The sequence below is a fragment of the Cavia porcellus genome, unplaced genomic scaffold (assembly GCF_034190915.1).
Source record: "Cavia porcellus strain 051 isolate PalLab524CR breed Dunkin Hartley unplaced genomic scaffold, mCavPor4.1 scaffold_2, whole genome shotgun sequence".
NCBI lineage: Eukaryota > Metazoa > Chordata > Mammalia > Rodentia > Caviidae > Cavia > Cavia porcellus.
The window spans coordinates 40,708,473-40,733,780 of NW_026947485.1; the positions used below are offsets into that span (position 1 = coordinate 40,708,473).

A 25,308-nucleotide genomic window follows, 5' to 3' on the forward strand; every position below is an offset into this window, starting at 1 on the left:
AGGGGGCAGATTGAATGGTTCCTTTGCCTGAAAACAACTTGATTCTGTATTTGTTTTCCTAGTGTGTGTGCCTACTATTTCCCTCTGTCCTTGTCTTCCTGAATTCAATCATGGGCCATAAGGTAACATTTCAGTTTTTCTATCAATATTTGTTTTCTCTAGATAATTCTCAGGATAAACAGGATTCGATTGTGAGGTGTAGGGAACACCTATGCAAGATCTGAACAATTTACTCTGTAAAATTTCTAGAACGTGACCAGGAAGCTGGGGACCAGTGTACTATGGTTGGAGGCAGTCAGTAAGCACGACTTTTCTAAACTTTATCTGTGCTGTGATTAGAGCTGCTTGATGGTCTTTTGTTTCCAGGGTGGTTGTTGTGAATGGCAGACTGCCCAGGTCTTTGAGTTCTTCTATCCTGAAGCAAAAGACTGCGCCTAAATAACCGCCTAAAAATGTCCTTGGCCTCTCCCTCCTGCAGATGACTCACATTTGCAGCAGCTGCCCGTATTTTCAGGGCACTCCGGGCCCTGCTGGGTCCCTGAAGAGGCAGTTGCACATCTTGCTTCACAGGGCCTACCTTTGTGCAGCCGTTTCCTCCGCAGCAAAATGTTCTCAGCGGCACAAAAGCGGCCGCCAAAGGGAACAGCTCCTGGCAGAGTGAGCGCAGCTCGCGGGCTTGCGGCGCTCCTCTGCACCTTCGCCAGCGCTGACGACGTTGCTAACCCAGCTAGGAAACTAGTGGAGCGTCCCTAAGAAAGCCCAAGTCCAGCTTGGCTCTCCCCAGCTTTCTCCCCCACCTCGAGACCCCCAGGTGAGACTCAAACCAACCAACAAGCCCTGGGGGAAGCAGACGGCTCACTCAGCCTGCCCCTGAGAACTGAGGCTTGCAGCGGGCCGCGAATACCTGAATTCTTAGCATGTTTTGTTTTGTGGAAAGAAATGTTGTCACCATCGCTTTTCTTTGTTTCCCAGCACTTTTTATTTTCTGGTGATTCTGCAGGACATTTTCCTCTGGGATGGGGGAGATAAAAGGGTGCATTTTTTACAAGTGCAAAATACTTCGGCTTAATTCAGCTCCTTGAGACTTTAGAAATGCCTGGACTAACCAGGTTACCCCTGCCAGCCTTCCAACAGCCGCCGAAGAATGGTGGCTAAAAGCCAAGGGCACGAATGTGATGCCGCAGGTCCTGGGGATCTGTTTCAGCACTTATATTTAAATATATTTCCCTCGGATAATTTTTTAATTGGAGATTTCGCCTTGAGATACTCAGATAAATCAGCTAGGGAGCCAAACCGAGTTATTTCGCTTTGTAACCAAGCTTTATCTCAGGTCTTTCTTGCCCTGCCGCAGTTCTTGCCCCCAAGCGATCTGTAAAGCGAACCTACTCTGATACAGTTTGAAAAGTGCATTTTGTACTTGGCTCTTTCTTTGATCGAATTAATCTGGGCCTTTTTGTAGTTCTAAATGAGGCCTATGGGCTGACAATGTAGCTGTTTAAAGGGGATTTTAGGGGATAATAGCCAATGCAAATAGTGCCATGAGAATGGCAACTTGCTTTTGCACTTTCAATCACATAATAACAGCAAAGAAAGCTTTTAAAATGAATTGAAATTTTGTGGCATGCCATCTGGGATTATTTGGGGGAAACAGTTCTGAATACTGCAGTTGGGCTAAAGAATGGAGGTAGGGATTGCTCTTAAGCTGACATGTTTCAGATGGCAACCTTATGCTAACTGGTGCAAAGTTGGTTAGCATTTTTTTTTTCTTATTTTCTTTCTCTTGGATTATCTGCAAAAATTCTCTTTGATTGCTGGTATTTGGGTCTGAAAAACTTTTCTATTGTTGAAGAATTCAATTCAACCCCTGCAGCTGCTGATCCCGTTATTGTCCCCCCTCGTTATGTGTATGCGTCTCAGATGAATGTAGCCAAGCCTTTTAGTGCCTTAATAGGTGTCTACATAAAGGTCATTTCTTCTGCAGTACTTGTTTTAACAAAAGTTTATACACAAACAACAACCACAGCTAAAACATTCACATTAATCAATTTCCTACTGATGCAGAATGCAAAAACTGCCTCAGGCCATGGCTGGTACATGAAAAATGTTTGCTGTGTGTTATGTTGTAAAGCAGAAAAATAGATTAAGCAATTTCACCAAGGCCAGAACGCAATTGTTTCTGCACAGTTTTCAGCTGAGAGAGTTCGCCTTGGGGCTGGTGTGCGCACAGCCATACTCAGGTGAAGGTTGAGGGCAGCCAGGGGTTGAGGGTGGCAGTTGGTGAGGTTTTAGCTGTCTCCTAGATGTTTACCCTGGTTTGGGAGCTGTTCTGCAGGAACTTCTGGTGAGGGTGAGTGATTGAAGGTCTCCGCAGAAAAGGACAAAACAGTAACACCAGGAACTGGAGAAAGTTGCATTAGATGATACAACCAGGTATCTAGAATTTATTAAAAATTTTAAAATTTCCTCACAAGTATGAATTCCCATGTTAGATTAAACTGACTGCAGTCTTCTGTTTTGGTCTTCAAATCCTAGAGAAGGCTACTTTTAGGGTGAATTAAATAATGAAAATGATGGCCACTGATTGTAAGGGTATCAGTTGTGAGGAATGCTGGCATGCCAAATAAAATGCCAGATGGGAGAGAAGAGCAAGGATTTCTAAGGGACTGTTGGGAGGGGATTTCCCAGCACAGTGGACGTCATGTGGGAATTTCAAAACTCTGGCCACGTGGGGATGGGTGGGAGGGAGGAGGCCCACCCACCCTGCCTCCTGGGAGCAACCCCAAACTGCAGGCCTCAGCTGCTGGCTAATTCAGAGACACGGGCACACTATGTGATCCATTTTAGGATGATACCTTGTATTTGTTCTTGGGCCTGTCTTCCCTCAATCTTTCAGGAAATAAAACAAAGCATCTTCTATAGCAGTGGTGGCGAACCTTTGGCATGTGTTTTTTTTTTTTTGTTTGTTTTAAGACGATATTACTGTATGAGTTGTTTTATCTAATTCAGAGCTTCAATATTTGCTGTAGTATTAGCACTTGGTAATAAATAAGTGGGGCTGCGCATTCAGTCTCTGAAAGTTTAGTCACCACTGTAGACTGTAGTGTCTTTAGGTTGTCCTCCTCTGTTGTGTCTGTTTGCTTACTCATTCATCTTCCAAGGTCAAGGGTGGACTTGAGAAGCCTTAAAGTGCTTTGGGGTTTTGTGGAAGCTAACCTGCTCCATGACTTGACCTTTGTGTGGTCCCATTCTCCACTCACCCCCATCTGAGGGTCTCTTCCCTTTACATACTTGGGATGAGGACTGGGGGTGAGTGACAGCTTTCCTCCTTTCTGAAGATTGTCCCAAGAGCCATTTGATTCTCTCACATGATGACTTCTAGACCATTTTAGTTGGACAGGTGCTTCTCAAACTCCAGCGAGCACATGGATGACCTGGGGATCTTGTTACTGTGTATATTTTGATTTAGTTGGTCTGGTCTTGAAAAATCATTTCTAACAGCACCTTGGTGAGACTGAGGTTGTGAGGGACTCTAGATTCTGACTTACGTGGAGATAAAGTCCAGCTCTTACTGTCTAGGGCCAAAGTATTTACCTAAAAAATCACAGAAATAAAAATGCTCATTGATACAATCTTAACTTCTCAACTCCAACAGCTTTTTGGGAGATTACAAAGGGCTGGAGGGGACAGTGTTGTTTTACAGTCTTATCTTACATAAGGCGCTTGTTTGAAAATGAAGAATCAAATCAGGAGAGACAAATAATTTGATTGCAATCCTTGATTCTTTTTATATTATTTACTTGTTTAAAATATTACCACCTATATACAGATGCTCACTGTATGTGATCCTTGAGCTAGAACCCGTGGGTATAGGATCCACAAATCTCATCCGTGCCCTCCAACAGTTCATATGCCCAGAGCCTAGAACAGTGGGATGCAATGCCGGTTAACCATTGGTTACCTTGGGAGTTTTTACAATACTACATGCCTAGAATCTATTCCCGTCTTCCCAAATCAAATTTAGCCAGTTTGAGATGGGTCCCAGTCAATTAAACTTTAATTAAGTTTATTAGTATATTTTAGGCATACACAATGATCACAGTCATCATAGGGAATTTGTACCTGTATATCATATAACTTGATTCATGTTTCCCCCGTTGCTTTACTCTTCCTTCAACCCCTCTTCTCTTCCTTGTGTGTAAAGGTTTTGTTTCTATTTTTTCATTCTTTTCTCATTTTTTAAATTTTCCTTTCCTTTCTTCCTCCCTCCCCATTCCTAGTTTCCCTTCTTGTTTGAATATTTTCTTCCTATTTCACAGTATCTATTATATATTTTGGGCCTTATTTATACACTTGGTTTCTCATACCAGAGAAATGATGCAGTATTTACACATGTGTGTCTGATTTATTTCACTTAGGAGTATGATCTCAAGATGCATCCATTTACTTAGAAATCTCTGAAATTTATCTTTCTTTATGATTGAGTAGTACTCCATCACATAAAAAAGCATATCTTTTTTTCCATTCTGTGGTTGATGGGCATCTGATTGTTTCCAAAATTTAGGTATTATAAATTGTGCTGCTATAAACATGGGTGTGTATATATCACTGTAGTATGATTTTTTTTTTTTTTTTTTTTGTACCAGGAATCCAACTCATGACTGCAAGGCGGGTGCTTATGCCACTGAGCTAAATCTCTAGCTCCAGTATGATGTTTTTAATTCTTCCAGGAAGATATTAAGAAGGGGAATAGGTGGGTCCAATGAGACTTCCAGTCCTAGTTTTTGAGGCATCTCCCTGCTAATTTCCATAATGTTAGTCCCAGTGTATATTCCTGTCAAAAATGTAGAAGTGTTTCTTTTTTCTCAGTCTCTCCAGTATTTGTTATTGGTTGATTTCTTGATAATCACCATGTTTTCTGGAGTGACACAGAATCTCAGTGTTGTTTTAATTTGCATCTCTAGAATGACTTGTGCTGTTGAACATTGTTTCATATATTTTTTGCTGTTTCTACTTCTTCATCTGAGAAATGTCTGTTCATTTCAGATGCCATTTTTTTAATTTGGTTTTTATATTTGAGGGATCTGAGTTTTTCGAGTTCTTTATATATTCTAAAAAAAAAAAAGGCTTGAGGGATTTAGTTCAGTGGCATAAGGACCAGCCTGGCAAGTGCAAGGTCATAAGTTTGATTCCTGGTATCAAAAATAAACAAACAAATAAAAAACTAAAAAACCCTAAAGAACAAAAAACAAAACAAACAAAACAAAACAAACCACTACCAGCAACGAAAAAGTATATATATATACACTAGATAGCAGTCCTTTGAGACACCAGCTCACAAAATTTTTTTCCACACTGAGTTGTCTCTTCGTTCTGTTGGTGGTTTCTTTTGCTGTGTAAAGGTTTTTAATAAGTCATCATCATTTCTGAGGAGCTTCTTAGGGGATTTAGGTGCACAGTGAGCTCTGAGAACCCCTATCCCAAAGAATGAAAGTAGGTGTGGGAGGATGTGAGTGGGAATTGTGAGAAGAGCTGCCTCAGGTACAGACTCTAATGTAGGGGAAGATATTGGGGGCAGTTAGTAAGGGAAACTTTCTTTTCATGGCATTTTGTCTTTCTAAAACATCACACGTCATTAAAAGGAAGGGGGAATTGCCAAAGTTACCCTTGGTGCTCATCCTAACTCTCTACTGTCCCAACATGTATGCAATGATGTTATTTGTGGTTTTAAGTCACTCATTGTTATCATGGACTGATCAGGCTGCAACCTCCCACACAAGTGGACAGTGAAGATTTAAATAAAAGAGACAAGACTTCCAGGAGAACATGGCAGATAGATAACAGCAGCTATGGAGGCTGTCTGAGATTGCCAGCTTAGAATCCAGGAATGATGTGGTGCGAGGAGTCCTAAGCAAGGGGAGATATACCCTGCCGACCCAGGAATGAACTAAGCGGAGAGAAACCAACTGGAAATGCAATCCTGATGCTACAACAGGAACAGATAAAATCTCAGCGCAGAAGCTGGAACCCACGCCTCTGGAAGCCATGATTTGAATTTCCTGCTGCTGCTGCTGCGTCATGATTGGCACGGTAGGGAGAGAGACTCGCAAAAGCTCTGAGAGCGGGAATCGGTGAACCAAATGGAGTTGAGAGCGGGACTGGTGGGGAGCCCTGCATTGACCTGCGGTGAGTGAGAGGAACGGGGACCCTTTCATAGACTAGGAGGCTCCAACAGAGGACATTCTGGGACTGGGAAGACTACCTGGATCAGGATGCTGCAGTGACTTTAGTCACATATTCCCCTCTCTGGTGGGATTGGTGGGGAGTGCTTGGCCTGGTGACGCCATGGACTAAGATCCAGTAGGCTAGCCCAAACCAGGTCCTAGCACCTGGCAGTGTACCCTAGCAGTGAAGCCTTCAGTAGGTTGATCTGGAGGGCCCAGCAGAGGCCGCCCAGGTCTGTGTCTCCCTAGTACACTGCAGTAGCTGGCGGATTCAAACAAACTGTAACAGTCAAAGAGAAAAAAAAAAAAAAAAAAAAAAAAAAAACTGGGCCTCCTATATACGCTTGTATGGAAGGAACAAAAAGTATGGGAAAAGGGAGCAACAAGAAAGGGTCCTCAGTCCCTAATCCTGAGAACACTGATCCAGGAAAGGTAAATGCAAAAGAGAATGAAGACAGAAAACATGCAATATCAGAAACGGTACCAAAAGACATAAAGTGATATCTCTGGAGCCTCATAGACGAGTTCAAAAATGAAATATTTAATAAAATAAAGCAAGAAATAAGAACAATAGTTAGAGAAATGCTAAGCACCACCCAAGAAAAAACAGATGGTGGAATTGAAGAACAGAAAAAAAGGGGAGAATTGTTTGATGGAGAAAATAGAGAAAACATAGAATACGTGAAGCAGGTTCAAAGAGATTACCAGGAAACTAAAAACTCCATTGAAAGCTGGCATAACAGCTTGAAAGAAACTAAGGATAGATTATCAGAACTGGAGGACAAATTTGTAAGGTGGGAGTATGAAATGAAAAACTTCTTAAAAATAACAAGAAAACAAACAGCAACAATACAAAGGCTAGAAGATGATAAGAGGATCTATAACTTAAGAATTAAGAACATAAAAGAAGAAGTAGGGACACAAACAAATGGACTACAAAAGCTATTCACAGAAATGATCCAAGAGAATTTCCCTAATTTAGCAAAAGGTGTATGAGGCATACAGGACCGCAGCCACCTACAACCCAAACAGAGCTACACCCAGGCATATAATAATCAAAATTCCAGAAATCCAATATAAGAACAGAATATTAAAAGCCATCAGAGACAAGAAACAGATTACTTATAAGGGAACACCCATCAGAATTACAGCAGACTTCTCAGCACAAACCATCAAATCATGAAGAGCGTGGGGGGAAATAATTCAAGCTTTGAAAGATAATAACCTCCAGCCAAGATTGATATATCCTGCACAACTGTCCCTAGAAATTGATGGAAAAACAAGGTGCTTCCAGGATAAAGAGGAACTAGGGGAATTTGCAACCACCAATTCAACTCTACAGAGAATACTGCAGGACATTCTAAAAAAGAAAAATACCAAGATTCCAGAAACAGTGGCAGAGAGGCCACAATGAATGGAGCAGAAAGCGAAATGAAGAAGACAAACTGACAACTAATGACAGAAAAAGAGCTCAACAGAAATGAGGCAGAGAAGGTTGGATGGTAGGAACAGCTATTTTGGAGAAAACAAGACATCATAATAGGTAGTGCTGATTTAATATCCTCTTGTTTTAAAGTCCCATCAAGCTTTTGTTCTTCTGTCTCCATTGGTCTTAACATGTTGTATCTTATTGGATTTTATTATATGTGATAATATAAACAAAAACTTTTATAGACAAGGAGATTATACAGAAACCATTGTTCATTTTCTGTTAGTTGATTCTAAATACCCTGTAATACTGTCATTCTCTTGAATGGTTTTACATTGTCTTGATATGTTTGATGATACAGTATACAAAGTTATACTCAAAGACTTCAAGGAAAGAGACACTATGGTAACTACTTTTAAGTCGGGATTATCTTGTGGTGAAATACTATTTTGCTTAAATGGTTATGCTTTGACCTGCGCTGTTTTGTTGTTATGCCCTCTTTTATCTTAATCTCCTTTTTTATTATTTACTTTTTCATTTTTATCCTTTTAATTAAGGGAAAAATAAAAAAATAGCAGGATACATTATAGTAACCCACTTTGATTTGAAACCCTGTATTGCTTTCACCATCTTGTTTTGACTGATTTTCCTCTATTCTGTTTTGCTTGATAGTACCAGTTTGAAAGTATAGGCAACAACTATGAAGACAATAAGATTCATTGTGATGCCCATTCTGGTTGACTATTATCTTCTTCTGAAGTCCTCTACTGTCTCCAATGTTTTGGTTTTATTGGTTTTTTTTCTTTACTGTTTTGTTCAACTTTATTATAACTGATGATATAGGCAATTCTTTTTAAGATAGCAAGAGGCATTATGGTAACCATTGTTGATCACTTGTATTTTGTTTTTACATTATCTATTATGTCCATCCTTTTGATTTGACTGATCCTGTCCTGTTATGTCACATTTGGTTTTACTCTCTTCAAAAAAAAGTAATAAGAACAGTGGGAGTAATAAAACCCAAAATGTGTAATTGTCATTGTACAAAAGAGAGGAAAAGAAAGTGCTCTAAAGGACATAACTGCATACATATTTAAGTGTATAAGATAGGTAACCATATTACTGAGTTTTATTAGATCATTGAACAGAACTGTTTGCAGTCTCACTGTTTGTCTACTCTATATGCTTTAATTTTGTAACTTGAGCAACTATATCTAAGATGACAATATGTAATCCATTAACTAGTGACTTCCTACTGTTTATTTTTTCTGAAATTCTGTGTAACTTGTACCCTTTTTCTGTTTTTTTTTCCTTTTTTCTCCTTAAATAGAATTAAAAAAAAATAAAAGAGACAAGGGTATGATTTTAGGAGGATGAAAGCTGTCTAGCAGAATTTGAGATTTTCTGAAGGCTGTGACAAAGAACTTCTCTGGGAAGCCTGTATTTATTTGGTTTTCAAATAAAGGAAGAGGATACTGAGGAAAATGTAGACAATTAAATGTAGACAAATGTAGACCTTTGGAGACAGTTCAAAGACTTCCCTAAGTAGTAAATTATGCTAATTAGGAGAACTATCCTATCTCCAGGTAGACATTCACTGCAGGAGACACCTGCTGCTACAGTCTCTAATTGGGGTTTGTCTTGGTTACTTTTCTTTCATTGTTGAGACAAAATACCTGATGTCCAAAGTGAAGCAAGGAAAGGTTTATTTATCTTACAGTTTTTGGAGGTTTCAGTTCATACTCAGCTGGCTCCAAGACATGGCTGAAAGGCAGCTGTTCATGGCAGCTGCAAGTGACAAGAGCAAAAAGAGCAATAGGGGCAGGCACAAACTCCTTGCCTCCCTTACATTGTATGCTAGCTCTGCCCAAGAGCAGGTATAACACTCATACCGCCAAGCCCAGTGCTAGACAATGAACCAATGACAAATGCTAGTTTCAGCTGCTTCCATGACTGTGTGAGGCTTGAGGGCCATTTGAACATGAACCATAACAGGTTGGAGCTAAAAAGTCCTCAGCTGTGGGCTTATCATGTCCTTTGAGGGGTCACAGCATCATAGGCCTATAGGGCATCAGCCAAGACTAGTGGTACATAGCGATTCACTTACTATGAATCTGTTGCCCATCTCTAGACAAGGGTCCTAGTCCTGGGACAGATTCATATGTAAACACAGAAAGCCAATTGATTAATTTTAAATCCTCAGAGCTACTTCATAGTGGTCTTTATCATGACGTGGTGTTTCTCTGGCACTTAACCCCTTTATGTTTCCTCCGATGTTTCTATTGGAGCAAAAGAATTGCAGATGTCCAGTGGGTTATAGTTAGGATGATTAAGGATTAAGGAGTTTTACCAGGATTTGGACTTTTAGTGCTAAAATCAGACAAATACCAGGGAAACCTGGATAAACCAGTACCCTTGTTCTAGTGCAATGACTTTTAATGCAGAATTCTCAAATTTGACATCCAAAGCATGATTCAGAAAAGAAAAATTGATAAATTGGATCTTGTTGAGTTAAAAACTTTTGCTTTGAGGAAGTCTATGCAGATAGGTTGAAAATACAAGCTACAGGCTTGAGAGAAGCCATTTTCAAACCATATATATGTGATAAAGGAATAGTATCTAGACTATATCTGGACTTTAAAGTAATTATAGTAAAGAATCAAACCACCCAAATAGAAAATGTCCAAAAGACTTTGACACTTCATTGATAATTCTACGTAAATGGCAAATAAGCAAATGAAAAGATGTTCAGTATCACTAGTTGTTAAGTAAATGCAAATTAAAACCACAATGTGTTAGCAATGACAATGCCAAATGATAGTGAGGTGGAGAAAAATGCATTACTCATACATTGCTAGGAGAACATAAAAATGGTACAATAACTCTGGAAAAGAATTCAGCAGTTTCTCAAAAAGTAAACATGCTACTATCATACTCTGTAGCAGTGGCATTCTTCGACATTTATCCCAGAAAAGTGAGTATTATGAAAAATCTGTTAAAGAATATTTATAATAGTTTTATTTGTATGATAAATTTTATTGATTAAATAAGTAGTTAACAAAAACCTGTACTTCAGCAGATTAAGTCTTTTAAAACATGCAGTTTTTTTGAGCAAGAGAAAGGAGCCATGCAGGTGAAAATGTTGGAATCTACTATTCTGGTGCTTACTAGGTCTGCACTGGTTTTTGGGGTACTTTATTCAGGGATTAACCAGCCTGTGTGGAGATCTGGATAAAAATTGCATTCTCACAGAAAGACACAATAAGGTCCTTACTGCAGAGGCCATGAAAATGGAAAATAATAAAAGGTAGAAAACACACCAAATAAGAGATTTATTATATTAAAAAATACTTCAAGAATATAGTGGATACAGGTTTCAAGATGTTATCCTCCTGAATCTACATCTCTATAGTATAATGATAATTAATGTTCTTGATAGTAATTCTTAAGTATTATTGGATCTTGAAATGCTTTTTCAATTACCAAGTGTTTGGTAAATGACATTATAGGTAGATTCTACTGTATCACATTTTTCTGCAAAGTAGTGCTCCATGGGTGACCTACTAATGGTATATCTTAATTAATGTTTGATGACAGGGAGCACCCGTTCCTTTCCTCCAGATGTTTAGCAATTGAAACCACCTGGAATAAAGAGAACTCGTCTGCTAACTGAAGGGTTCTTTTGTTGGCTTTCCTCATAGCTTAGGTGTATCTTTGAATTTTAAGATCTTGCATGCCAAGCCAAAGGGCTGATTTGTGTTGGTCAAGCTAAGATGATACTTGATTGGAGCTCCCACTTTTGTACCACAGCTAACCTTATATATTTCTTACTATGTACTAGTCTAGGAAGTAGGTACCATTCCTCATTCCCATTTTACTGTTGGGCAAACTAAGACACAGAGAAGTTAGATTACCAGGATCAAAAGGCTTAACAGAATTCAATTCATCTGACTCTAGAGTCTTTCCTTTTTTTGAAAAGACACATAAATATTTAGCCTTTATAATAATCACCTATTAAATGCCAAATATTTATTTTGGTGTGTCCCAAATTTTCTGGAATTTATTTTGATTTTCTTTTCTGAATCAGTGTATTCATTGTGTGTCATATCATAAAGTCTGTGTACCTACATGCAATGTTTCAGTTTGATGATATAGTAAAGTCACAGTAGGATACATTAATTGCAGAATCTCACAGATGGCCAGACAAGATTAAGATGGAGTAATGTTATTCTAAACATCATTGTGCATCTCCTCTGTTTTGACTAGAACTTCGTAATTTACTGGCCCTATGGAATAATTTGTGGAATCGTATCATTTTTGTTTAATCAAGATTATGATTCAGCATACTGGGTCATTTATTCATATTCACTGGTTGTTATTTTCCCATGAGTACTTTTGAAGATGAAGGGCAAGCTTGCTTAGTCTCCCTAATATGTGTTAGAGGAACTAATCTGAAGTGCTATCTGTTTTCCCACTTTCCCAGGTTGGCAAATTAACTACAAGATAGCTGATGTATGAACCAGGACACTGTTTTATAGTATGTTCACGGACTTGGAGTGATTTGAAAGGCCCTAGATTGAGTCACATGCTGTTTTGTATCATATGTATTATTTAAAAATAAAGTGAGGTCTCATTATCCTATAGCTAGTTCTAAGGAAGTTTTCTTGCAAGAGTTTGTTGGTATTGTTGACATTATTATTATCATTACTGGGGCTTTCCTAAAGTCTTATTCTGAGACTTTTCTGAGAAAATTGGTAGTTGCACTAAAGGTAAGTGATACAATTTTCCTCTTTTCTTCCCTCTCCTCTTAGACTCTATGGGGGAGATAATGGTTGGTAATTAACTTCTGGATAAATTACTACTTGAAGGAAAGAGAAAACACCTCGAGAGCTAGAAGTCAGTCTGTCAAAACAGACTATGGAGACATCCCTGTAATTTTGTCATTTTGCAAATGAGGACAATAATGTTTGCTTGGCAATCTAAGAAATGGAATCTCAAGTACATGGGTATCAGATTAGCTGGGAAAATATCCTGAGCTATTATCAAAGTGTTTTCCTTCTAAGTCAGAACATAAGGGCAGCAAGAACAGAACCTGTCACTGTAGTTTGCCTTAGACTAGCATGTACACATATATCAATTTTGTGACCCACCACGGCAACCTTAAATATGATAAAGTCATGGCTCAAAATCTAGCCAGATTATAAAACATATTTGCATATTTATGAACAAGGGAACAACTAATCAAACTTTATGGACAATGTATTTTGTCTGAAAACTAGGCAACTAGCAAAAGATGAGAAAAAGACTGAGAATATATATTATTGTCATGGAAATGCTGTGCAGAATGGCCAGAGGACTTCTCCAACGTCTTATTATTTTAAGCTCTGTGTCATGTCAGTGTAAGCTATTATTCTATTTTCATTACTAATATGTAGTACTGAAATTATAATTCTATTAGACATCTCTGGGAATTTTAGAACTAGAAGGGGTCTTTGACATAATAGGTACAACTATACTATGCTTATTCCCCCCATTAATTGCTATATAGAATATTTCCTTCTCTATAATCTGTGAAGTGTGAGTATAATTACAGTGGATTAAATGAGGCCCAGTGAGGTTATATAACATGATGAAAGTCTCCCAACTGGAAGAGCTAGGATTAAAATAGTAGCCCTGCTGATACCAATGTATGTGCCTAAAGTCTGGGTTATGGCTCCTTTGGGGGAATATAATAGGAATCTGAGGTCAGGAGAAGCTAATTTATTTAAAGTAATGTAGACATGCTGCTAGTTTTCTGAATTAATGAGGAAAAACTAGGGCAAGGCCAGGGAAAAGGACCAAGTTCTCTTGGATGCAGCTCTATTCTTTCCTGGTTTTGTGACCATCTTCCCTCTGCTCTATGTGAAATCTCTATTTCTGAAAAGTTACTCATTAGAGTACAAACTCTTCCTACCAGTAAACATTCACAAAGATATAACAACCATATTTAGCTATAACTTGCATAGCCATAGTATTTAAAGTATACAATTTGGCCCTTTTTATATAGTCAGCATTGCATAGCCATGATCATTTTCTAATTCCAGAATATTTGAATCAAAACCTAAAAGAAACCCATATTCATTTATCCATTAGCTATGTTGATGTTTTAAAATTTGAATGATTTATGGATTTTTTTTTTTTTGGTACCAGGGATTGAACTCATGATCTCAAGCTTGCCAGGCAGGCGCTTACACTGCTGAGCTCCCTAGCTCATTTATGGATTTTTTTTTTTGTCTTTTTGAGACAGGGTCTCATTATGCGGTTCAGGCTGGCCTTGGGCTCACTTTGTAGTCCAGGCTGGTCTTGAACTTGTCACAATCCACCTGTCTCACCCTCCCAAGTGCTGGGATTACAGGTGTACCACCATGCCTGGTTCATTTATGGATTCTTGATGTTCTGTTTACTAAAGTGATATATTTTAAAAATATATAGTTAGTTACTTATAATTGTAGTTATCTATTAATCTGGTTATGAACAATATTGGAATTTTGGCTCCAAATTTAAGATTGAACATTGTCTTTTTCTAACTTCTAATTTTCTGAAAGCTAATGTTACTGTTTGTGTCTAGATGTCCCCTCACAGTCTCATGCAGTCATAGGAGTGGGCTTTTCAGAGATGGCTGAATGTACAGTTTGTGATTGATTCATGGTTTAATGCTGAGATTAAGAGTAGGGTGCCATACTCACCCTAAGGCAGGTAGCCTGCATACAATGTAAAGGACAGAAAGAGGCTTATTCTTCACCTTTTTGTGCTTGTTGTTTTTGCTGTCTTCTGCTGTCATGAACTGTTGTTCCTCTGCTATGTGCCACCCTGCCTCAGATCCAGCTGATTATGGACTGAACCTCCACAAACTGTGAGCTAACTAATTTTTATGTCCTTTAATTTTGGGTGTCAGGTAATTTGTCTCAGCAAGAAGAGAAAAGTAATTAAGACAGCAAACAATTGTAAAGTATCCTTTGACTTATATCTATTATTAATTCTTGGTCTTTTGGCTAAGACCAAATGTGATTCACTTCTATTAAACCATTATAATGGGGGCAGAAATAATTTTCAGTTTTAAGGAACTTTTGCTAACCTACAGAAAAAAATATTCAAAAGCCATAAGAATAAAATATAATTTTTTTTTTTTGGTCCTGGGGATCAAACTCATGACCTTGGGCTTTCCAGGCAGGTGGTTGTGCTGCTGAGCTAAATCTAAAATATAACTTTAATTATAATTTTGGAGAAAGTAGTAAGGATTTTTAAAAAGTTTAGCAGTGTAGTTTTTCACTTTAGGAATACTATTGTGCTGTTGTGTTATACAATGACCAACTGCTGAATAAAAGAAAAGGAAAGGATTGGAAGGCAAGAATGAAGTAAAATGAAGACAAGTGAGACACGGATGGTGAGGAGCACCCCACCCATAGGACTCGAGTAGCGTAGTGATCACAGGGCTTGGGAGGTGAGGCGTATGAGCAATAGGCAGTGGAGGTCTGTGGCAGAGGAGAGAAGGCTCATTCAAGTTATAACCTCCAGACATTCCTGTCAAAGACACAAAGTAGAATGGAAGTGGAAAAGTGAAAAAGATAGGAACACACACAAGAGTCAATGAAGAGAAAACCAACTTCATGAAGGAATGAGCATTTTGGGAGAATATGAGTAAGCCATTTTAAAGGTGGCTCCATTTATGTAATCAAAGTGTTATTAAAGGCATTCTATCTAGTTCTGTCACCGAGTAGGATGACATTGTTATGAACCATGTGCCACTCCATACTATGCCTTTATCCTAAGAAGGTCTCTGTTGCATCACAGCTGCACCACAGTGCATAATGGATGGCATTTCTTCCAGTGAGCTTTTAGACATCCTTATTGTTCTATATTATTTGCTTATTTAATATATTTCATCAGGGCAAGCACCTTATGTGCTTATTAAGGTCGTATGTAAATAATACCTTTTTGCTTTTAAGGAATTCATGGCTATAATGCAGGTCAATGGTAAAGAATTTAGGTCATCAGTAAAGCCTTAAACATGCAATATTATCTCTGTAAATAGTAAACTCACTAGAATTCAGTTGCACCGAACTGACATGGGCTACAGGCTCTGCAGCTTGTTCAAGGGGTTTGAAATGATTAAAATAAAATATTGATAAATAGCCAAAAATGTGAGACTCTATCAGTATATGACAAGTTTTTAATTTAAGAACATTACATTCTTTTGTATCAAGTCCTTTGATAATATTAATTTTCAAGAACATTAAATTCTGTCTGATGTACTGAAGCTGGTAATTATAATGCATAAAAATAGCTGAATAACCAGGGTAGTGCCAATTATTCTGTCACTCATGAGTAATCAATTATTTTTGTGCAGCACAATATAGATGATGCCTGCACACAAAGTAATAATGTACAGCACATAAATGAAAAATAATTTTCCAAAAGCAGGATGAGGTACGCCTGAAAGCTTTAACAAATTGACTAGCGAGCTCAGTCATGTCTCTTTGAGGAGGGCTAATGTGAGTGGTTTGAAAAAAATTTTAGTCCTAGGCAGGCCTGTGATTCAGGAATGCTGGGTGCATAGCTTGTTTGTGACCAAGACGCCCATGACAATTGGGCAGACCAAATGTCAGAACGGATGTCTAGACTGTAATGAGCAGAGCATGCGGAAGGATATGTTACAATGCTGACAGTGTAGTCCTATCAGGAAGAGGATTTCTCTGTAACTTCCCAGGAGCCACCCTACGTGGAATGAAGAGTCTTTCCTGAGTTGGATCCCTCTGGTGCCTCTCCTCCTCTTAAGCTGTTTTGGAATATTCACCAAACTGTAGAATATTTACTATGTTCTAGGCACTAATTTATTAGATATTACATCATTATTAATTGTTACTAATAATAATTATACTTTAGACCTAATTGGTTGTTTCATGCTTCCACAATCTGTTTTCCCTTTATGGAAAACTACCCAGCTACACAGAAAGTGATAGTAGAATGCTGTCTTTTTTGTAAATGCTGTATTTCATTTGAGGTACATGTAAAACTTCCACTAAAATCTCTCAAACTGAAGGATATTTAAAGAAAGGTTGGATCCAGAGGCATCCAGAGATGTTAGGTAGAATATTAAACAAAGGTAATTACTGGTTTTGGTGGGTGATGTTTATTGAGCATTCATCGAAGAGCTCTAATAAAGAGTGAGCCATGATTCTTCCTTAAGGAAATATGTAATACAGTAAGAAAGATGAAAATAATATGCAATGAACATGAAGGATTTATCATAAATGCAAGTAAAGGCTACAACAAGATAACTGTGTGTTAAAATTTAATTAGTCCTAAAAGAAGTCAATGAGAAACTTCTGGAAACTACAGTATAAGCAACTTGAAAGAAGAGTATGTTGGGAACTAAGAGGTGGGGGAGTCATCAGCAAAGAGGATTCAATTGAACTCTCTGTGAGTGACTGTGTGTGTGTGTGTGTGTGTGTGTGTGTGTGTGTGTGTGTGTGTAAGAGGGGCATTAGGTAATAAAAACCAAGAGTGGGGATCATGAGTGAGGGATAACTGGGAAGAAAAGATGCTAGTTATTTTTGTTGCTTACTAGAGACAGCCCTGTGTGATGGGTGACCCTGTAAGCAAGGATGAACTAAGCTCTGCTTAAATGAAATTAGCAAGTGGAGGGCATACAGCCAGGATCACAGAATCAGGAGGAGCCACTTGCAATAATGTACAGAAGAAAGGAAGGTGGCTGATCCAGGTGGTGGCAGAGAGTGTTTTACGTACTATGTCGGGTAAGACTTGACTTCCCTGTTGCTTGACATAATACAAGTTTTTGTCATGTTGTCACCCATGCTATGAGTATTCCTGATAGTCTTCCAAGTGCCTGTTCACCGATCCCCTTTACCTGATGGTCCTGGGGCCCCCAAAACTTAAGGCCCTTCAGTCCACTAGCAATCAAGAAAAGAGTCAGGGGAATGTACACTTGCTTCTTTAGTACTAAACAGTACAGATAACAGCAGCTTATACGCATGGTAAGTTATTGAGCTATTAATCTGCCCTCTTTTTTACCCCAGATGCTAGGGATTTGGTAAATATAATTTCTGACCAGACAATTCCACCCCAAATCTTAGGTTACATAGAGTTACCTAGGAGCCAAATCAGTTAAGCTTCTGTAATTGATTGGATATGGTACCAGAGGGACAGATAGGTATTATAGATGCTGCTCAGGATTTTATGTTGGACAGCAAAATCAGCGAATTTTCCATTTTCAGAGATAAGTTTGAGGGGAGGAGGCACATGTGGAGAAGAAACAGAAATTTGAAAGGGAAGGAACAAAAGTTTGATTTGGGATATGTGAATTTTCGGATATCTGGGGGTTATCCATGTGATGGTGACAAATGACTATTTGAATTATGTAGAGCTGACATTTAACTGAGAGGCCTGGGGTGGAGATGGGGGTTGGGGAGTCATCAGTACACAGAGTGACTGGTGTCATGTAAAAGGATGGATGCTGCATTATACTCGTTAAGAGAGAGGCAAAGGATTGAAGATCAGGACTCTCGTTGTAGGAATACACTGGGAATGTTGCTGAGCACAAAGAGGAGTCAATCACAGCATCCCTAAGAGGGCCAGGAAGACGATGCTGGAACAGAGGAACTGGAGAGGGATGATGATGCAGTGGGGAGATAATTCCTCAATTTTTAGGATGTGAAAGCTGCAGATATTGCTAGGGTATAAAAACTGCAATGGCAAAGAATAGATTCGGGTGATTTCTCTTATTCTATGTTTTTGAAACTTTAGGAGATACCAAGAAAGAGAAGGGAAGGTCAAGGCTGAAGGTTTTGATTTGTAAGTCTTATTTTATGTGACATTTAAAACATGCTTAGATACCGAGTGTTGAAAGACCTCCGAGGAGCTCAATAGGGAATGTTTGTGAATCCTCATAGTGATCAGAGGAAAAAGAGGAGAATAGCATTACAGAAAAGTGAAAAATACTCAATAGAGGATGGAATTCAAGAAAGGTGGGTTGAAGCAAGTCAAGGAAGAAAGCAGTCCAAGGTGTGAATGGCAGGAGACGTTCACCTGGGGGAAGGTGATGTGTCATAAACATGTTTTGTATAATCTCCTTATAATTTACATTTAAAAAATTTTTATCAGTAAAATGATAGCTCTTATTTGTATAGACTATGCCTGGACCAATGCAGCTGTTGTAAAAGGAGGCATTTGATTTTGGTTTAGAAAAAAAAGTGGCATTTCATAAGAGATAAAGGCTAACTGGAGAAACATCAGCCTGAGTTTGCAATCTATTAAGAGTGAAGAACATAACATAATGGTAAGAGATTAGATTTAGATGGAGCAATTCTTTAGCTACAGAGAAAGAAATCAGACCAGACAATGAAGATTCAGTATACTTGTAACCAACAGATGTCAGTGTTGTGATACAATACACAGTGAGGTTTGGGGATTCCTGTCATCCCATACTTTTGGCTTTGATTTAATGCATAAATGTTGCCACCTACCTTTCCCTCTTAAAAATAGTTATAACACAAATATATTACAATGAAAGCTTTTTCATATATGGAGAATAGCTTCTCGTACCTGGAAGCTTCATCTGATCAATGAAATGGAGGAGAGTTAATGTCATTTCAATGTATGTTTTGCAACATACTGTGAAGTGAAAACACTTGATGGTAACTGTCTCATTATGAGCTTCTCAGGGGGGTTATAATTCATATTAGAGAATAAACTGGCTCACTGTTAGCACTGATACAATCACTGGCTTTTCATTCCATATTTATTCTTCCATCAGCTCCATTATATCCTTTAAAAATTTGTGCTGATTTAGGAGACACGGCAGCTGTATGGACTTCCATCTTCATACTCAGGTGTTACAGAGACTTGAGCCCAGCTGTCATGTGGGGCTTAGGTGGCCGCAAGAGGACTAGGAGTGGAATAAGCAGTCATTTATTTCTTGTTCGGAGAGCCTGGTACTATAACCAAGAGCACATGTTATTAGAGGCTGGATTGCAGAACTCACAGAGGCTGCTCTTTTTTAGATCATTATCCAAAGTGGTGACTTGGATATTAAATTTTAATTGAATGAGGATAAGCTTGCAGACTGAATTCTTTTTGGCTTAGTCTAATTTCTCTTCAGCTTGGTTCCTGTGACCTGAAAGATTTACTGACAATGTAAGAAACTGGTGATAGCAGAGGTGAGGAGAGGGGATGGCCAAGGGTACAGAAGCTGCGTGGCTAAGCACCTGAAGAGGAGGTGGGGCTAACCCTCAGAATAGTAGTATGCTATTGGCAACAAATGCCTTTTACAATGTATCTATTGTTTTCTTTGGCAAATAAGAATTGTACGTATTTATATTGTACAGCATGATATAATGAAATATATACACTGTGGGATGGCTAAAACAGGCTAGTTAACATATGCATGAACTCGCATACTTAGCATTTTTAATGGTGAGACCACTTAAAATCTGCACTCAGTGATTTTTAAGTATGCAGTTCATTATTATTAACCTGTCACCATGTTGTACAATAGATCTCCTGAACCTGTTCGTATTGTTTAGCTGTAATTTTGTATCCTTTGTCCAATAGCTCTCTAATTGTCCTTTTCCCAGCTCTAGCAATAACTGTTATACTCTTTGCTTCTATGAGTTGGTCTTTTTTAGATTCCACATACTGTATACAGAATATATTTCTATGTCAGGCTTATTTTGATTATTTCAGTTAACATAAAATCTAATCATTCTTTTTCTGACCAAAATTTTGAGAGAATTATAGGTTCACATGAACTTATAAGAAATAGTAGAGAACCCATGAACTCTTTACCCAGTTTCCCCAATTGGTAGCATTCTATAGAACTAAAGTAGAATATCATGAGTAAGATTGATATTGATATATCTTTTAATTTAAAATTTCCCAGTTTTATTTGTATTTGTGTGTGTCTTGTTCTATATAGTTTTATCACAGGTTCATATAACTAATTCTACTCTCAAGATCTCGAGCAATTCATTCACTGTAGAGATTCTTTGCCATTTTATAACCGTACCTCTCACCTTCCCTTCTGCCTTAATCTGTTAGTTATCCATTTCTGTGATCTTTAATTTCAAGATGACACATAGAATTAATTCAGTTTGTAATCTTTGGAGATTTTTTCACCTAGTATAGTTCCCCTGAGTTTATTCAAGTTATTGCCTGTTATCTCTAGTTTATTCCCTTTTATTGCTGAATTGTAGTTTGTGGATACTACTATTTGCTTAGCCCACCTGTTAAAGGACATCTGGGTTGTTTTCAGTGTTTGACTATTATAAACGAGGCTAACACGACCATTGTGTACAAGTTTTTCTGCAAACATATATTTTTTATTTCTCTGGGTAAATGCCTAAGAGTACGCTCATTGTATTACAGATCAGTTGTATATATGGTTTGATAAGAAACTTCCTGTATTTCTTTCCTGTTGGTGCTTCAGAGTTAACAGTTCAAAACAACACAAATTCATTCTGGAGATCAGAAGTCTAAAATGAGTCTTACAGGATTGGTAGGGGGCTGACTGCTTTTGAAGCTCCAGGAAAGAATCTGTTTCTCTTCTTTATCTTTTGAAGGCTGATACTGGTCCCACCCTCCATGTTCAAAGGCATCCTCTTTTCTCTCTGACCCCCTGCCTTCTCCGTATCCCCATATTATACTCACCTATACAGTGTGGGATAATCTCCCCATTTCAATTTAAATCACATTTGCAAGGCCTGTTTTTCTGTGTACAGCAACATTTTAAAAGATGCTGGAGGATGACACGGGCATCTTTCAGGGTCATTATTTAATTCTATCACACTTTCAAGCTCCTTTCCTAGAGTAACAATACCATTTTACTTTCCTATGATCAGTGTATGAATAGCACATTTCTTTCTATACCTTCACCAGCATTTGATGTTACCTCTTTTTTTTTTTTTTTTCATTTTTAGCATTTCCGATGAGGTAAATAGGGATAGTTCACTGTGGTTGGTTCTAATTTGCATCTTCTAAATGATAACTTATATAGAATGCCTTTCATCTATTTATTTAGCACTGGTATATCTTTTCATTGAAATTGCCTTTCAAGTCCCTTGTTCATTTTTAATGAATTGCTCTTATTTTTATTTTACTGTTATATCCGGAGAAGTCTCTTTATTTTTTAGATCCTGTTTTTTTTTGGGTCAGATATAGTTTGCAGATATTTTCTTCTATCCTATAACTTATTTTTCATCTTCTTCATCTGGTCTCTTGTAAAGCAAAAGTTCTAAATTTGATGAGGCTCAATTTATCAAGTTTTTGTTGGATGAATCATGTTTTCCACATTATGTCTAGAACATTTTGCTTAACTCCAGTCTTAAAAGTTTCTCCTCTTTAAAAGAGTTTTATAGCTTGATGTTTACATTAAATTGCACGATCCATTTTGAGTTAGTTTTGTAGAAGGAATAGATGTTTTTAATAGGAAAAAAATTGGGTGATTTGAGCAGAATCCAGTGTCTTTTAGTGCTTGAAGATTGTGTTTATGATGTCACCCATTTAGTAAGACTATCAATTAGTGCCAAAATAGAAATCTACATTGCAGATTATTGTGTTTGATGGCAAGATTCAATAGCAAAAAGAAGTCTAAAATATTTCTGATTCTACTGCATGTACTCCTATGCTCTTTTTCATTTGTACATATAAAAGGAAATATCAAATTTTATAGTTATTTTCTCAAGAAACAGTGAAAAAAGATTATATGACATTTAAAATTTATATCACCTTATTCAATTTGTTTTGCTGTGGGCTTGAGTAACTGATACCTTGCATGAAAGAGTTCTATGATCAGATTTAATTTCCTTGATATTTTCGTTTCCTCTTTTGGCTTTGGAAGTGTGAAGTACTCTTTTCAGGGGTCAAACATCTAATGAAATCTCATGTTGTAGTGTTGGACTAGGGCTAGAGGGTACTGGTGATGTAAGTGACAGAGGGAGTTTTTGAGGGGAACTAACGGGAAACATAAAAGATTAAAGCGATCATCTTGATGGCTGGGACAAAATTATAAGATTTACATGAGTTAATCTGTATTAGTATTAATAGTAGATCATGCTGAGATATCAGTGAGGGGGAAAATCAGATGTCTTTGGTACCATAATACGTTATTTAGTAGGTTTGTATCTGCTTTGGAAACATTCAAGAGTTTTATTATCCTATTCAAATAACTCACTTTTGATTTCATTCATCATCAGTTCATGTAAGTCCTCATTTTGGTTTTTAAATTATAATTTTCATGATTTATTTCATCCTCTGCATTTGGAAAGACTAAGCCAGTAAAATATAATGTGTGAACTCTAAGTTTCAAAAAGTCAGGTTGGAGAGTGAAATGTCTTTTATAATATATATCGTAACTAAATTGGTAAAGATAATAATGGAGAGATTTTACTCTTGACCTTTGAAGATAGAGTCCACTAAAATCAATGAAATTACAAGCATGGGTCAAAGATAGAATGCTGATTAATTTTGCATGTCAAATTAAATCAATTCTGAAGCCAATAGTTACATGTACTAGCAGAGCTATTTAAAATATGTAATCAGATCTTTTTACTTTTGCAAAAATTGTTAGAGTTTGATCCTCCATACCAAAAAAATTATTAGTTTTAAAGAGAATGTTATATACATGTTATTTTGTTGTCAAGAATGTGATAAAACAATATGAATATTACCACTTCATACATATCTTGAAAATAATCAATGCATAACTTCAAGAACCTTGATGATGTATTTGATCCACAATTGTAGCTTGATGTAGATCCTCAAATAAATGAAAGAGACCTTAAAAGATAAAGACAATACTTTAAAATTTACTTAAATATTTTAAAGGATAGTCTATTATATATAAATTATATCTTCATAAATATGACTTAAAATAAGTTCATAGATCTCAAAAAAAAGCCAGAAAAATCAAGAATTTAAGCCTGTATAGCTAGAAAGAAAATTAAGAGGTTATCAACCTCCATGGAGACTGTCCTGCAGCTACCCCAAGCAAAGGTGCATCAGCTGACACCATTAACACAGTCCAATCAGCACCGGCCTCTACCATCATTTCTGCTCTAGATATTTATCTTGAGTTTCTGATTTTTATTTATTTGCATCCTTTTTTGTTCCCATAAGTTTTATCAAAGTTCTTTCAGTTTTATTATCCTACCCAAATAACTTACTTTTGATTTCATTTATCTTCTTTATCATCCTTGTTATCTGGTCCATTAATTTTTGCTCCTATCTCTAAGATAGGGGATTTGTACTGCTGTTTTTTTTCCAGCTCTATAGAAGTTCATTCTTTCCAGTTTTTAAAAAGTTTCCTCTTATTTAAAGGCACAAGTTTCTCTTTGACTTGTACTGCATGGTATGGAAGCTGCAAGCTGCATATGTCTATTTAACTTTAAATTAGTTAAAATTAAATTAAAATATAAAATATAGTTCCTCATATAAAGAACTGAAAAACATCAAGCCCCCCCCCCCAATTCAAAGACCCTCTCCAAAAATGGGCATTGGAGATGAACTCACAGTTCTCAGTTGAAGATACACAAATGGCAAATAAATACATGAAGAAATGTTCACCATCACTGGTCATTCAAGAAATGCAAATTAAAAGCATTGAGATTTCATCTCACCCCAGAAAGAATGGCTGCCATCAAGAAATCAATTGATAACAAATGGTGGGGATGCGGGGAACTCCATTGTTGGTGGTAGTGAAGACTGGTGCAACCATTGTGGAAATCAGTATGGAGATTCCTCAAAAAACTAGGATTGGAAATTCCATTCAATCCAGCTATTCCTATCCTGAATATTTTCCCAGAAAAATTAAAAACATCATGTCACAATGATATATGTGCACCCATGTTCATAGCAGCACAATTTGCGGTAGCTAAATCTTGGAAACAACCAAAATGCCCATCAACTGCAGAGTGGATGAAAAAGATGTGGTATTTTCATACAATGGAATACTACTCAGCTATAAAAAAGGATTATTTGAGGCCTTTATTTACCAATGGAGACAATTTGAAAATATCCTCATTAGTGAAATAAACAAAACTCACATGAGTAAATATCATATTGTCTCTCTAGTGTAAAAAACAATAAAAACTGACAGAATAATGGGATCCCAAAAGTATAATAGATATTGTAAATTTGAAAGGGAAGGAAAGTGCTCTAAAGAGTATGATATATGCATAGTGTGCAAGATAGATGACCATATTACTGAATTTCTGGTGGAAAACTGAACAGAAGGATTTGCACTGTCAATGTTTGAGTGTCTAGGCACTACTTGTGCTTTGATTTTGTGACTTTGGCAACTATTTTTTAAGATGACAATGAGTAATGTATCAACTAGTGATTCTATGATGATACTTTTTTTTCAACTTGGTATCGTTCTACCCTTCTTTTCTGTTTTTCTATTTTCTTTAATTTTCTTTTCTTTATTTGAAAAAAAGAGAACAATATGCAATATGACAACCATTGCTAAATTTCTTTCATTCTGTTTTGAAGACCTGTATTGTTAATGTTTTGAGTCTGCTGTTGTTTATCTCTTTTGCTTTTTGTTTTTCTTTTCTGACTTTTCTCTTTTTTTAAATAAAAAAATAAAATATAGCTCCTTTTTCA

General features: G+C 37.2%; 1 protein-coding gene across 1 annotated transcript in view; it reads left to right on the forward strand.

Moving 5' to 3' along the window:
* Positions 1 to 581: 581 nt before the first annotated feature.
* Znf800 (zinc finger protein 800) overlaps positions 582 to 25,308 on the forward strand; it is a 196,627-nt gene continuing 171,900 nt past the window's right edge. Inside the window, exon 1 of the mRNA XM_063241262.1 lies at positions 582 to 811. The gene's annotated coding sequence lies outside the window, so the exon portion shown is untranslated. The remainder of the gene's footprint in view (positions 812 to 25,308) is intronic.